Source organism: Lissotriton helveticus, chromosome 8, assembly GCF_964261635.1.
Source record: "Lissotriton helveticus chromosome 8, aLisHel1.1, whole genome shotgun sequence".
In the NCBI taxonomy this organism is placed as follows: Eukaryota; Metazoa; Chordata; class Amphibia; order Caudata; family Salamandridae; genus Lissotriton; species Lissotriton helveticus.
In genome coordinates, this window is record NC_136069.1 from 326,305,964 (window position 1) to 326,320,347 (window position 14,384).

A 14,384-nucleotide genomic window follows, 5' to 3' on the forward strand; every position below is an offset into this window, starting at 1 on the left:
AATCCCTTCTTGTCTAATCAGGAAAGTTAACTCCTTCCTGAACATTCGAGAAAGTTTCTAGTGACCTCTGAGCTAGCTGGCAAAACTAATTAAGTCTAACATAGTCAGTAGAGACCTAGATGACCTCAGTCCTACGTCTAAACTGCTGTTTATGGTATTCCAATGCGCAGAGCCTATTGGGAATATAGGAACTACACTACACTTTTTCCGTGAAATGGTCCACCAAGGGAGCGTTGGGGGTTTTGCAGCGAATTCTACTGCGGTGTTGACCTATTCTGGTTTTTATCTTTTGTTTGGTTTGACCAACATATACATGCTTACATGGACACTGGATCAAATAAATTACATCACTCCTGTTACAATTGGTGAAAGTTTTACAATTGATGGTGACATTGTTAAAAATGAACTTTTACCTTCTATAGTAAAGTCACACACATTACAAGATCCACATTTAGCATGCCCCACAAGCGGTGTTTGGTTCCAAAGAGAATTTATCGTGTCACGTGTTGGGGGACTAGGGAGTGCAGCCCTGACCAGATGGTCCTTTAGGTTAGAACATTTCTTAAATGCAAACAGGGGTCGATCAATGTGCAAAGTACCAGCATTGAGTATGGGCCAGTGTTTGCTTATACTTTTTTTCAAGGCATTGGAGACAGGGGAAAATGTGGTCACACATGCTATTCTAGGATTGGACTCTTTTTCTTTATCTTTGGGGCAGAGAAGGACCTCCCTAGGGCAGTACCAGGCACGTTTTCCTGCTCTCCTGGCCAGTCTACTCGGGTAGCCCTGTCTTTCAGTTTGTTAGATAGGACTACGGCTTCCCTAAAGTAATCCTTCTTTGAGAAGCAATTCCGTCTGATGTTAAGGAATTGTGAATAGGGTAGGGAGTCCGGTGAGGTCTAGAAAGGGGATAGACTCTCCGTCAACTGTGCTAGTGAACGTGAGTCCACAGCAATTGTTGTTAAGCCAATGCATGAACTGACTAAGGCTGTCAAGGTCGGTATTCCAAATTAAGAAAATATCATCGCTGTCTCCAAGTGGAGATGGCAGAATAGAATGGATTGGAGGGAGTCAGTATGGTATCGGTCTCAATTTTGTCCATAAAGAGTAAGGCCAGATTGGGGGCAAAAATAGCCCCCATGGAAGTCCCCTTGACTTGTTGGTAGTATTATTGTTCAAATGCAAAGAAATTACTTGTCAAGCAAATTTCCAACAATTGAAGGATGAAGACGGAAGGTACCCGATGCGGTCTGGGCCTGGTTTCAAGAATGTCCCGTATAACAAGGAGGGCTGCAGTCTGGGGGATGTTCGTTTACAAGGACTCAACGTCCATTGTACACAATACCTGGTCTCCCACAGAAAAAAAGTGTGTCTTCACTCAGGTTCACCATGGCCACGCTATCCCTGACGTAGCACTGGGTGACTGGAACAAAATCTTTAATAAAGAAATTCGCGTAATGCCCAAGGGGCTCAAGAATGGAGCCACACCCGGATACTATAGGCCTACCGGGTGGGTTTAAAACACTTTTGTGGCCTTCGGCAGGGTATAAATTACGGGCATTCTTGGTGATTTGATGTTCAAAAATTGGAATTCCTTTGGACTGATAATTCCCAAATCTAGGGCCTCTGTGGTAATTTTAGAAATAAGGCTCTGTAAGTCCTTCGTGGGGTTGGTGGGGAGCCTCATATAGTGGTCGGTATTTGCTAGTTGTCTAAGGATTTCCTTTGTATATGCATCTCTGTTTTGTAAGACAATACCTCCACCCTTGTCCGCACTTTTAATGATTAGTTTATCACTGTTTTATAGTGATTGGGTGGCTTTCTTTTCATCCATTGGCAAGTTGTATGGAATTAACTTTTTGGTTTCCCTAAGCACATTGAGCTCTTTGGTCACCATTTTTTCAAAAGTAATCACTTCTGGAGGGACCATCCCTGCTGTGGGAGAGAAGGTGGAAGGTGGTCTGAAGGGGGTGTTTGCAATAGCCAAAGGTGTCGGATTTATTTGAAAGAAAGCTTCTAGACGAATCCTGCGGAAGAATCTGAGGATTTCCGCCTGTAATTCAAGAAAATCAGTGGGTATGGTGGGCACGAAGGAGAGTCCCTTACTGAGGAGTGAGGTTTCGGCAGTGGACAAATTATGTGTCGATTGAAGATGGGGATGATCTGTGTGTACATTGTATCGGTACCTACCACTGGTAAAATTTCTGCCGAGTTTGTCTCTCCCCCGGGGGGTTGTACCAGCGTGGTACTTGTTTGGCTTTCCCTCGTGTGGGTGGGTTGGATTGGCCTCTTTCTAAAAAATTGCTTCTACTGGGACCTGGGTTCCTATTTGATGTACCTGAGTTATCCCCTGAATCAGAGTTATCCGATAAATCAACAGAGGAATCCGAGAAGCCCACTAGGGTTTGACGTTGGTTAAAACGACCCCAGGGCCTGGTGTTACGTGGGTTGGAATAGGAACGATTTGTATAGAAGTCCTTTTGGAGGTACGGATATGTTGTCTCAATGTGGTAGGCCTTAATATCTTTCTTAACCTTATTGTTTTTTTGTTTTGTTCAATCCTATAGAAATCGTCTACAGTTTTCTGTACCTGGTCTAATAATTTTTTGGCATCAGGGACTGGACTGGTATCGTTAATCTTTTTCGCAATTTCGTCAATCTCAGCAACTAGGGCGGAAAAAGTTTCAATGGCTATTTCAATGCCCAGAACAAGCCAGTGTCTAGAGCATGTAGTACCAATATGGCTAAAGTTATGGATGTATTTTGGATTATCGGTAAAGATACCGGGAATATTATGTACTATAAGTCCTCCTGCTATTATATCAGCTTTCAAATACTGTCTTAGCATAAGGGTCATTAATTCTAGACGTACTTGTTTTTTCTTTAGTTTTTCCAATTGGTCGGGCAGAGTAGAGGAGACATTGGATGGAGCGTTCTCAGTGGTATCAGAAAACAGGGAAGGACCTTCACAGATCTTTTTGATGTATTCATCCGAATACAAGGGGATAAGGTCAGACATGCTATGCGTTACTGAGAGATAGGAAAGAATTAGGAATAACGAACAAGATTACAAAGAAGGGTACAGGGAAGGGCCGACTTCAGGAGGAAGTAGATAGGGAACTAATCCTTGCAATCTGGCGATTGCGCAACATACTGTTAGAAAAAACAAGGGAACCCACTCGGTAAGCAAGGACCAAGGGTATCAGTGATATCAATCAACAAAGGTCCTTGACAGAAAAACGAATGTAAAGACTTAAAATAATTATAGGCCACAATCTGCACTATAATAAGTAAGGTGTCCAGCCGGACCCCGAATTTAATCAATGGCAAGGATAGAAAACATTTCAAAGAGACATGTAAAAAGTGAGACACAGTCCTGTATCCGTTACTTTGGGGGGGGCGCCTCAGCTCAGGATGGCAGTGGAAGATAGTCATTGGTCGCGGTGCGAATGCGGCATCTCAGTGTCTCCCTTTGTCCGATCACACACTCCAAACCTCCGCCTTTATGGCGTTGCTATCATGTGGGGGCCATTGGGGGAGGGCGGTGTCTGAGTGTTATCCTGGTCGGTGTGTGCCTGGCGGAAGGTCTGCAGGACATCCCCCCATAGTTGTGCTATCGGTATGGCCCTCAGGCCCGCTGTTTCCTCCCTGCGCAGGGTCACCTCCTCTGCTATCGCCCAGTTGTTAAAAGAGCTGGACCAGTGTCGGAGTTGTGGTGGATCTTTGTTTTTCCAACGCTTGGTTATCAACCGCTTGGCGGTAATAAGGCCTAAATCCCAGAACATTGAGTGGACCCTGGTGTGTTTTGTTCTCCTAAACAATCCGAGTAGGCAGGCCTCCCACGTGTGTGGTAGTTCCGCCCTGGCCCCCTCCGCCAGTAGTGTCGTCACTGCTGTCCAATAAGCGTGCAACCTGGGACAAGCCCAGAGCATATGAAGTATATCCGCATCCACCAGGGAGCAGCGTGGACATTCCGACTTGTTGATGCCAAAATATTGGTTGATTCTGTCTGGCGACAGATATGCTCTATGCATAATGTAGAGCTGAATGATCTTAAATCGGGAGTTGCGAGGGATGTTGCTAGGTCCCTCCAGGATCCTGTCCCATTCTTTGTCTGACCAGTCCCTGCCTCTGTCCGCTGCCCATTTCTCTCTTAAGGATTGAAGGGTACAAACAGTGTGTGTTAACATTGCCTGTGTTAGCCAGGGTACCACATGTGTTCCACCTCCCAGGATGTGTAAGTATTGTATTAGGAGGTGCGTCTGCGGTTCTTTAGACATGTCTCCCCAAGCTGCCGTATAGGTGTGTACTATGGATGCGTGTAACAAGAACTGTCCTGCTGGTATGCCTGTGTCCGCCCGTAGCCCATCAAACGTAAGTAGGACACCATCTGCATATAAATCAGCCATTGTTTCTATCCCTGCCTGTTCCCAGTGTTCTAACATGAATGCCAAGATGGTCCCTCTATTACTGGGGGTTCCCAGCAGTGGAAGGGCGGGAGCATAGGATGTCACCGGTCCCGTGAGCCACAAGCATCGCTTATAGCATTGATACGCCACAGCTAGATGCAGTTGTGTCGGGCGAGGGGCCCTGGTCAGGGGGTGGAACAATGCGAGAGCCCAGGCATGTGTCAGGGCCGGGGTAATTGAGGACGTGTTCTCTAGGTTTCATCCGGCTAGCCAGCCGACCACCCACTGCAGTTGCACGGCTAGGTAGTAGAGCTCCTGGTCAGGAACCGCCATACCCCCCACCTTGGTAGGGGCATAGAGCTTTCGCAATGCCACTCTGGGCCGTCCTGTGTTCCAAATGAGTCCCCTTACCATAGTTTCCAGGTCCCGGAAAATGCGGTTGGGTACATAAACCGGCAGGTTGGAATAATAGTATAGGAGTCGGGGTAACGCAATCATCTTTGTCAGGGCTACTCTGCTTGGTACATTCAGGGGGAGTGTTCTCCAGAAGGCCATCTGAGCCCGCAGGGAAGAGATGGTTCTGACCAGGTTGCCCTCCAGTATATCTTCCGGGGTACGGTAAATATGTATCCAGAGGTAGCGGAAGGTAGTGGCGTGCCAAGCCAACCGCTCCCCGCCGAGTCGTATCTCGCATTCCTGTGTGTCAGGGCTGAAGGGATATACACCGGATTTGCCCCAGTTGACTTTAAGTCCCGAGAGGGCTGCAAAGCCTTGTAGCGTGTCTGCGAGTCCCTGCGGCATCTGTGTGAGATCATTTATATATAGTAGCAGGTCATCCACGTATAGCGAAATCGCATGGGTCCCATCCGCCAAGGGGATACCCCACCTATCTCCATGACTCCTCAATAGTTCCGCCAGTGGCTCAATCGCTAGGGAGAAAAGCAGTGGCGACAACGGGCAGCCCTGTCGCGTGCCCCTCCGTACTCTAATGGCCGTGGACAACAAACCGCCGGTGCTAACACGAACCGTCGGTACTTGGTATAATAGACTGACCATGTCCGTGAAGTCCTCTCCCAATCCGAACTTCAGCATTACCTCCCTGAGATAAGGCCACTCCACGGAATCAAAGGCCTTCTCCAGGTCTAGTACCAAGCACCCCGATCTCGGCCAGCGATTCGTGGCGTATTACTGTACTCTAAACAACCGGCGGATGTTATGAGAGGCGCTGCGTGTGGGCACAAAACCGTTTTGGTCAGTGTGCACCAGGGTCGGTGTGAAAGGGGCCAGTCTCTGTCCAGAGTGGACGCTAAGATTTTGTAGTCTGTATTAAGGAGAGCAAGGGGCCGGTACGACCCCAACTTCTTACCATCTCTGCCAGGTTTTAGGAGGGAGATCAGGGTAGCTTCATTGAGGGTGGGTGGGAGCGTTGAATCATCTATTGCCGTTTCGTACATCCGGATCAATTCCAGAATGAGCAGAGCCGAGAATGCCTTATAAAACTCCGCTGGTAGGCCATCTGGGCCAGGGGAGTTGCCATTGGAGAGTGCGGCTATAATCTCTCTGAGCTCTTCCGCCGTGATGTGTGCCGCCAATTCTGCACGTGGTGCATCGCTCGGTGTCGGCAATTGTATGGCCGCTAAGTACGCGACAATATCTTGGGTGGGGGCCTGCAGGTAGGAACAATATAGTGCGCTCTAGTGGGCAGTAAAGGCGTTGTGAATTTCCTGTTGTGTGTAAAGTATGTCGCCCCGTCTGTCTGTATTGCCGTTACCGGATGTGTCCGATCTTCCCTGCTAATCAACCAGGTTAACAGCTTGCCTGGCTTGTCCCCCCTGTGGTGTGTACGCGCCGAGTGAGCTGCATAATTAAGGCATCGTAACCTCTCTAGTAGTTGCTCATGTTCTACCCGGGGCTCTGGCGCGTCCCCAGGAGTTGAATGCTTTCATGGCCCCTAATATAGGCGCCCCCGGGAGTGGTGGAAAGGATCGGTCCAGTGCGGCGTCTAATATGCAGTTATAGTCTCCACCCAAGATCCAGGGGAGGCCATGCCATGGGGAAAGGGCCTCGGAGAACTCCGTGAGAAACCTCTGCTGGTCTACATTAGGGGCATACATCGAAGCCAACACAAGGGGGCGCCCATCCAATCTACCCTGTATCACCACAAGTCGCCCCTCCCGATCAATATGGGATGATGCACTTCGAAGGGGGTCCCTAGTCGGATCCATATATGCGCACCTCGGGCATACGATGAGAAACCTGTGGCGTAGAGTTGCCCCCCCCATCTGCGCTTCAACATGCGTGTCTCAGTGTCATTTAAGTGGGTCTCCTGCAGGAGCGCTATCTGGACTTTGTGTCTTTTCAAAATGCGAAAATCTGATACCTTCGAGAGGGCGTGTGCATGCCACGCACGTTCCACGTGCATATCTTGGACTCTGCCATGAAATTAGCTTAAGTGTCCCCTGTTATACCCGCTAAGCGAGAGCGCCAACCCAGCACTCTGCCTCCCACCTCTGAAACACAAACACAATCACCTGTATTAAGGGAATAAGGGTACAGCATGTCTGTATAGAGCGTATCCATATCAGTGGAACTTGGGGAACAAATATAGGGTAGAATACCAAAAGGGCGGCTGCCAAACGCGCAGCCGTCCAAACACTCTAGCGAGATAACCAACATTCAAGTCAAGAGGGGTTGCCTTTTGCTTATTAAATCAAGAATATCAGCATCAGTCAGCAGACGTGAGAAAAACAGTCTCCCACCCGGGGAGGCATTTGCCAGCCACAGCAGGCCGTATGATGGGCCGATGAGGTGTCAGTGGGATGTAACTGCTTCGTAGTGCCTCGCCATCGGTACATGCCAGTCCACCATGTGAAGGACTTGTGTCCATGTGGCACTTTACGCTCTAAGGGGGGCAGCAAGACAGGCCCCGTCGTCCACTATTGTCACTGCAACAGGCCGACAGCCCAGCCGCCCTCAATTATGTGGTCGGGGATGGTACTCACTGTGTCTCTCAGTTGGCAGCCGTCCCCCCCAGTATGCAAGCCGCTGCATGGAGTCCCTGTGTCCGCAGGCTGCCGGCCTTGGGCAGACCAGGTGTCACACTTACAATGTTCAGTATCCGGTCTGGCAACGGGGGGGGGGGTGAACAGGAGCAGGTAGAAGGAAGGCGGGAGTGCATCAGTTCCTCAGCCAAACAGGTCCACCGATTGTGGTGTGATATCAGGAAGTCCCGATGATTGCTGCGAGTCCGATATCCCATAAATTGCCTCGTCGTCACTCTGTGGGGCACCGGGGCCCGCAGTCGGGGGAGATCGCGCGGCCGGCGAGCGGCTGATCTCCGCAACCACTCGTAGCGCGTCACGCTGCTCCCGTTGCACCTCCTCCTCAGGCGGGCCAACTCCCGGCTGCTGGCTGTTCTCAGGGGTCCGTGGCGATTTGTTTCTGCGTCTCCGTCTGGAGCCCCTGTTACGCCTCGGGTGGAAGGTGTCTGTGTGTCGCGGCGGGGCTTTATCCGTGCCGCCATCCAGCCAGGACTCCACTACTTCGAGATTGGAAAAAAAGTGTGTTTTGTCCTGTGCCACCACTCGGAGTTTTGCCGGGAACAGAAGGGAGTATTTGAGTCCAAGTTGGCGTAGGCGCCACTTCACCGCTAGAAAGGAGTGTCTCTGGCGCTGTACCTGAACCGTGTAGTCCGGGAAGAACATGACTGGGGCGTTTTCAATTTGGACATGCTGGAGCTTGTGTGTTTCCCTCAGTATGGTGTCGCGATCTCTATAGTTCAGAACTCGGAGTAGCAACGGGCGGGGGTTGGAACCCGTCGGGAGAGGCCGCGTTGGGACGCGGTGTGCCTGCTCCACCACGAAGTGGGGTGACAGCGTCCCCTCCGGCAGTAGGGTGCGCAACCAGTCTTCTACATGCGTCGTGGGGTCTCTCCCCTCCCATCTCTCCTGCACTCCCACTAACCGTACATTGTTCCACCTCGCCCGTCCTTCCGCGTCCTCCGCCCGGTCCTCCAGGAACTCGACCGTATTGAGAAGGTCTCTCACATGTTTTTCAGATTGGGTGACTCGGGGCTCCAGGTCCAACATAGAGATCTCCAAGGCAGAGGTGCGGTCTGCAAGCTTCCTGTGGTCGGCTCTGAGATGTGTGAGGTCAATGGCGACTCCATCTATTTTCGCTTCTAGGGATGTGCGTGTGGACAATAGTGATTCCTCCATTCTTTCCATCGCCGCCAGTACAGTGTCCAGCTTGGCCGACACTAGGTCCGCTTCCCCCTGCTTCGAGAGCTTGCTCATCCTGTCTCGAGGTTGCTTCCCACCGGTCCCGCCCGTGCCCGTGCGTGTTTTGACTCCTCCAGACATGGGCAGCTGTGTGAGCCTCCTTTGTGCAATTATACAAGGCCAACGTCCAGCAATATGTCCAGTTAGTGCGGCTCGCCTCTCCTCCCCCAGATATCAATCCCCTGAAAGTCACTCATTGGCAGTAGCTTCGGTGGGGAGCCAGCAGCAGACTCCACGGCACCATCCGCGTAGGGCCCCGGGCCGCGTCTCCGTGAGCCCGAGCAGTTTGTCGCTCTCAGTGGTAGGCGCGCTCCGGGGAGGCCGGCGCCTCGGCCGCAGCGTGAGCCCCGACACCCACACCGTCGTCCCAACGCTTCTCTCTGTCCGCGGCGAGTCGTTCTCTGGGCCCGTGGTGTCTGTCCGTGGCCACGCTCCAGGGGTCTCCACCGTAGCTCGCCCAGAAGGGTCCCCCAGCGGTCAGTCGGCCGTGTACAGGGTCTGAGTCCCGAGGGCCGCAGCGGGTAGTTCCATCCGCCGGCGGGGCTCACAGTTTCCCACTCACAGCCCGATCCAAGATGGCGTCCCTAGTACCCTCCGGCCTCGCGGCACCCCGATGTCAGGGCCGCGAGCCTCAACGCCCGCACTGGTCTTCTGTTTTCTGCGGCTTCTGGCCGGGTAACGACCCCCACAGGCTGGGACCCTGCTGCCGACCCACCCAGCCTCGCTCAGGCGCCACGCGCCAGACGTGTGGGCAGCAGATGTCCCCACAGCCGAGCTCCGCATGGTCCAAGGCGCGGCGTGCGGGATCAACGCCCGGGGCACCACCCTACAAGTAGGCGCGGTCCTCCTCGTCCAGTGCATACCCTTATCTGTGGGTCCTCCTCCCGGAGCCGGCACCAAGTCCAGGGTTTGCCGTTTCTGCCCTCCGTCGCCGTCCTCCGCAGGGCCTGCACTTCCGCTGCAAGCCTCGGCCTCTCGTATGATTCCCTCGCCGGCCCGGTGCACAGGTTCGCGGCCAGCCCTCGGCTAAATTTCCCGCTGCGGTGCAGCGACCCCCAGTGGCTCGGCTCTTGGCTGGGAGGGAGGCCGTAGGTTCTTGTGTGGGCCTCCGAGTCTGTGGCCCTCTGGTGTGGGATAAATGTCGGATAATTGCCCCGGGAAGGGGAGCTCACGCCGGGGTTCTACCCATACACGTCTTGCTGCATTGCGCACTTAGCCACGCCCCCGTTGACTGATATTACTGATACCATTGGTCCTTGCTTACCGAGTGGGTTCCCTTGTTTTTTCTAACAGCAACAAGAACAGCAGCAGCCGCAACAAGAACAGCAGCAGCCGCAACAATAACAACAGCAGCAGCCGCAAGAACAGCAGCAGCTGCAAGAACAGCAGCAGCCGCAAAAACAGCAGCAGCCGCAAGAACAGCAGCAGCAGCAGCAAGAGGAACAGCAGCAGCCGTAAGAGGAACAGCAGCAGCCGCAACCTCTGACCCTGTTTACCAGGCAGGTCGCTCCCCTCACCGCCACGCAGCCCCCTGTGTGACCACTGACCGCTGCTGCATTGTGTCTGCCAGCTTTAAGAGTGACTGTGCCCTTCTTCTCTTCTGTACCCACGAGTGAGTGATTCTCCCCCACTGTACCTGTGTATGTTGCTGCCTTGATTGTTCCCCTTTCCTTTGGTGCCCAGATTGTGTCCCTTTTTTTCTTCTGGCATTCCCCGCGTCTCCCCCTCGCCACCCGTTTCCCGCCGCCGCGTCCCGTAGCTCTGCCCCCCTCGCACCCTATTGGCCGCCGCGTCCCGTAGCTCTACCCCCTCACACCCTATTGGCCGCCCCGCTCCCACCTCCCAGCCGCTCCTCCCTCCCTCTCCCACTCAAATGGAGGCCGCGCAGCGGTAGAGAGAGCGACCTCTGACCCTGTTTACCAGGCAGGTCGCTCCCCTCACCGCCACGCAGCCTCCTGTGTGACCACTGACCGCTGCTGCATTGTGTCTGCCTGCGTTAAGAGTGACTGTGCCCTCCTTCTCTTCTGTACCCACGAGTGAGTGATTCTCCCCCACTGTACCTGTGTATGTTGCTGCCTTGATTGTTCCCCTTTCCTTTGGTGCCCCGATTGTGTCGCTTTTTTTCTTCTGGCATTCCCTGCGTCTCCTCCTTGCCGCCCGTTTCCCGCCACCGTGTCCCGTAGCTCCGCCCCCCTCGCACCCTATTGGCCGCCCCCTCACACCCTATTGGCCGCCCCGCTCCCACCTCCCAGCTGCTCCTCCCTCCCTCTCCCACTCATATGGAGGCCGCGCAGCGGTAGAGAGAGCGACCTCTGACCCTGTTTACCAGGCAGGTCGCTCCCCTCACCGCCACGCAGCCCCCTGTGTAACCACTGACCGCTGCTGCATTGTGTCTGCCTGCGTTAAGAGTGACTGTGCCCTCCTTCTCTTCTGTACCCACGAGTGAGTGATTCTCCCCCACTGTACCTGTGTATGTTGCTGCCTTGATTGTTCCCCTTTCCTTTGGTGCCCAGATTGTGTCCCTTTTTTTCTTCTGGCATTCCCCGCGTCTCCCCCTCGCACCCTATTGGCCGCCGCATCCCGTAGCTCCGCCCCCCTCACACCCTATTGGCCGCCCCGCTCCCACCTCCCAGCTGCTCCTCCCTCCCTCTCCCACTCATATGGAGGCCGCGCAGCGGACGCGCGCAGCGGGCGCGCTGCTGGCGCGCCTAAGGCAAGCCCGTCTGCGCCCGTCCGCGCCTGGCCCGCGCCCAGCACCAGGACCCCTGTCTCCCGCAGACACCAGCCCACCCGCCGGACCTACGACGCCACGAACTCTACGCTCTCAACGCCGGCCGAATCCCGGGCTGCTATCGAGCCACCCCGAGACGCACCCACGGACCCTTCTGCTGCCACTCCTGCAAGTTCACCTGCATCCGGACCTGCACTACACCAGCACCGACCAAGCCAAGCACCAGCAGCAACCACCTCAAGTGCATCCTGCTCAACACCCGCTCCATCCACAGACACGCCGTCGAGCTCTGGAACCTGCTCGACACCACAGACCCAGACGTCGCCTTCCTCACGGAAACCTGGATGAACGCCTCCTCAGCGCCCGACATCGCCATCGCCATCCCGGACGGCTACAAGATCATCCGGAGGGACCGCGTCAACCAGACAGGAGGAGGCATCGCCATCATCCACAGGAACACCATCCGCATCACGACCAATACCAATGACACCCTCGCACCCACCGAACACCTGCACTTCCAGATCCACATCAACCCCAAGACCACCCTCAGAGGCACCCTCATCTAGAGACCCCCAGGACCACGCACACAATTCAGCGAAGACATCGCCGACTTCATCAGCCCACACGCCCTCCTCTCCACTGACTACATCCTCCTCGGGGACCTCAACTTCCACCTGGAGGACAACAACGACCGCAACACCACCACCTTGCTGGACAACCTCGCCAACCTCGGTCTCAAGCAGCTGGTGACCACCCCCACCCACTACGCCGGACACACACTCGACCCCGTGTTCTCATCCAGCAAGGACATCACCTTCAGCCACGCCACCGGACTCCACTGGACGGACCACAGCTGCATCCACTTCAGCTTCAGAAGGACCACGATCCACCACCACCAACAACAGGTGGCACGCAGAAGCTGGAACAAGATTACAGCCGACCAGCTCGCGAACTCCCTGAGCATGAACCCTCCCACCAGCGCAACTAACTCAAGCCAGGCGGCCACCAACCTCACGAAGTGGATCAGCAACTACGCAGACGACCTCGCCCCTCTGAAGACCCCGCCTAGCAGACCCGGCAGCAAGAAAGCCCCATGGTTCACCGACGAACTCAAGAGCTCCAAGAAGAACTGCCGAGCACTCGAGAAAGCCTGGCGCAGAGACCCAACACCGAACATCATGACTGCCCTCAAGCTCGCCACCCGAAAACACCACCAACTGATCCACGCCACCAAGAAAACTACATTCAAGGAACGACTGGACACCAATGCACACAACAACAAGGAACTCTTCAACATCGTTAAAGAGCTCTCCAACCCCAACGCCGGAAACAACGACATCACCCCTTCGCAAGACCTCTGCAACTCCCTCGCCTCCTACATCCACAACAAGATTGCGGACATACACAACAGCTTCAGCACTCAACCGACGCACGCCACGACTGAACCACCGCCCCCCACCACCACCCTCCGCGCCTGGACCCCGATCAGCACCGAAGACACCATCCGCACGATGAACTCCATCCACTCCGGATCTCCGACGACCCCTGCCCTCACCACGTCTTCAACAAGGCCGACGCTGTCATCGCACCCGACCTGCGGGACATCATCAACACCTCCTTCAACACCGCTACCTTCCCAGAGAGCTGGAAGCACGCCGAACTCAGCGCTCTACTAAAGAAGCCATCAGCCGACCCCACCGACCTCAAGAACTACCGCCCCATCTCGCTGCTCCCGTTTCCTGCAAAAGTCATCGAGAAGACCGTCAACAAGCAGCTGGCCACCTTCCTCGAGACGAACGGATCCCTCGACCTCTCGCAGTCTGGCTTCCGGGCCAACCACAGCACCGAGACCGCCCTGATCGCAGCCACCGATGACATCCAAGCCCTGCTCGACAACGGAGAAACAGCGGCCCTCATCCTCCTAGACCTCTCCGCGGCCTTCGACACTGTCTGCCACCGTACCCTAGTGCGGCGCCTCAGCAACGTCGGAATCCAGGAGAAGGCACTGGAATGGATCATCTCGTTCCTCGCCGGAAGGACACAGAGAGTCCGCCTCCCCCGTTCAGATCAGAAGCCACCGAAGTCATCTGCGGCGTTCCCCAAAGCTCCTCGCTCAGCCCAACCCTCTTCAACGTCTACATGAGCCCCCTCGCAGCCATCGCACGCCAACACAACCTCAACATCATCTCCTACGCCGACGACACCCAGCTGATCCTCTCCCTCACCAACGACACCGCCAGAGCCAACCTACACGAAGGGATGACAGACGTAGCCAAGTGGATGATGAACAGCCGCCTGAAACTGAATTCGGACAAGACGGAAGTCCTCATCCTGGGATCTTCACCCTCCGCCTGGGACGACTCCTGGTGGCCCCCCGCCCTGGGCAATGCACCCAAACCAACAGACCACGCACGCAACCTGGGCTTCATCCTGGACTCCTCCCTCTCCATGACCAGACAAGTCAACGCCGTCTCCTCGTCGTGCTTCAACATCCTACGCATGCTACGTAAGATCTTCCGGTGGATCCCCACCGAGACCAGGAAGACGGTCACCCAGGCCCTCGTCACCAGCCGTCTGGACTACGGCAACTCCCTCTACGCCGGAACCACCGTCAAACTCCAGAAGAGACTCCAGCGGATTCAGAACGCCTCTGCACGACTTATCCTGGACATCCCCCGACGCAACCACATCTCCGGACACCTGAGAGATCTGCACTGGCTCCCGGTCAACAAGAGAATCACCTTCCGTCTCCTCACCCACGCACACAAAGCCCTACACAACCAAGGCCCAGGATACCTCAACAGCCGCCTCAACTTCTACGCCCCCACACGCCAGCTTCGATCGACCGGCCACGCCCTCGCCTCCGTCCCCCGCATCCGAAGAGCCACCACAGGAGGAAGGTCCTTCTCCTACCTGGCCGCCAAGACTTGGAACTCCCTCCCGACCCACCTCCGCCTGACCCAG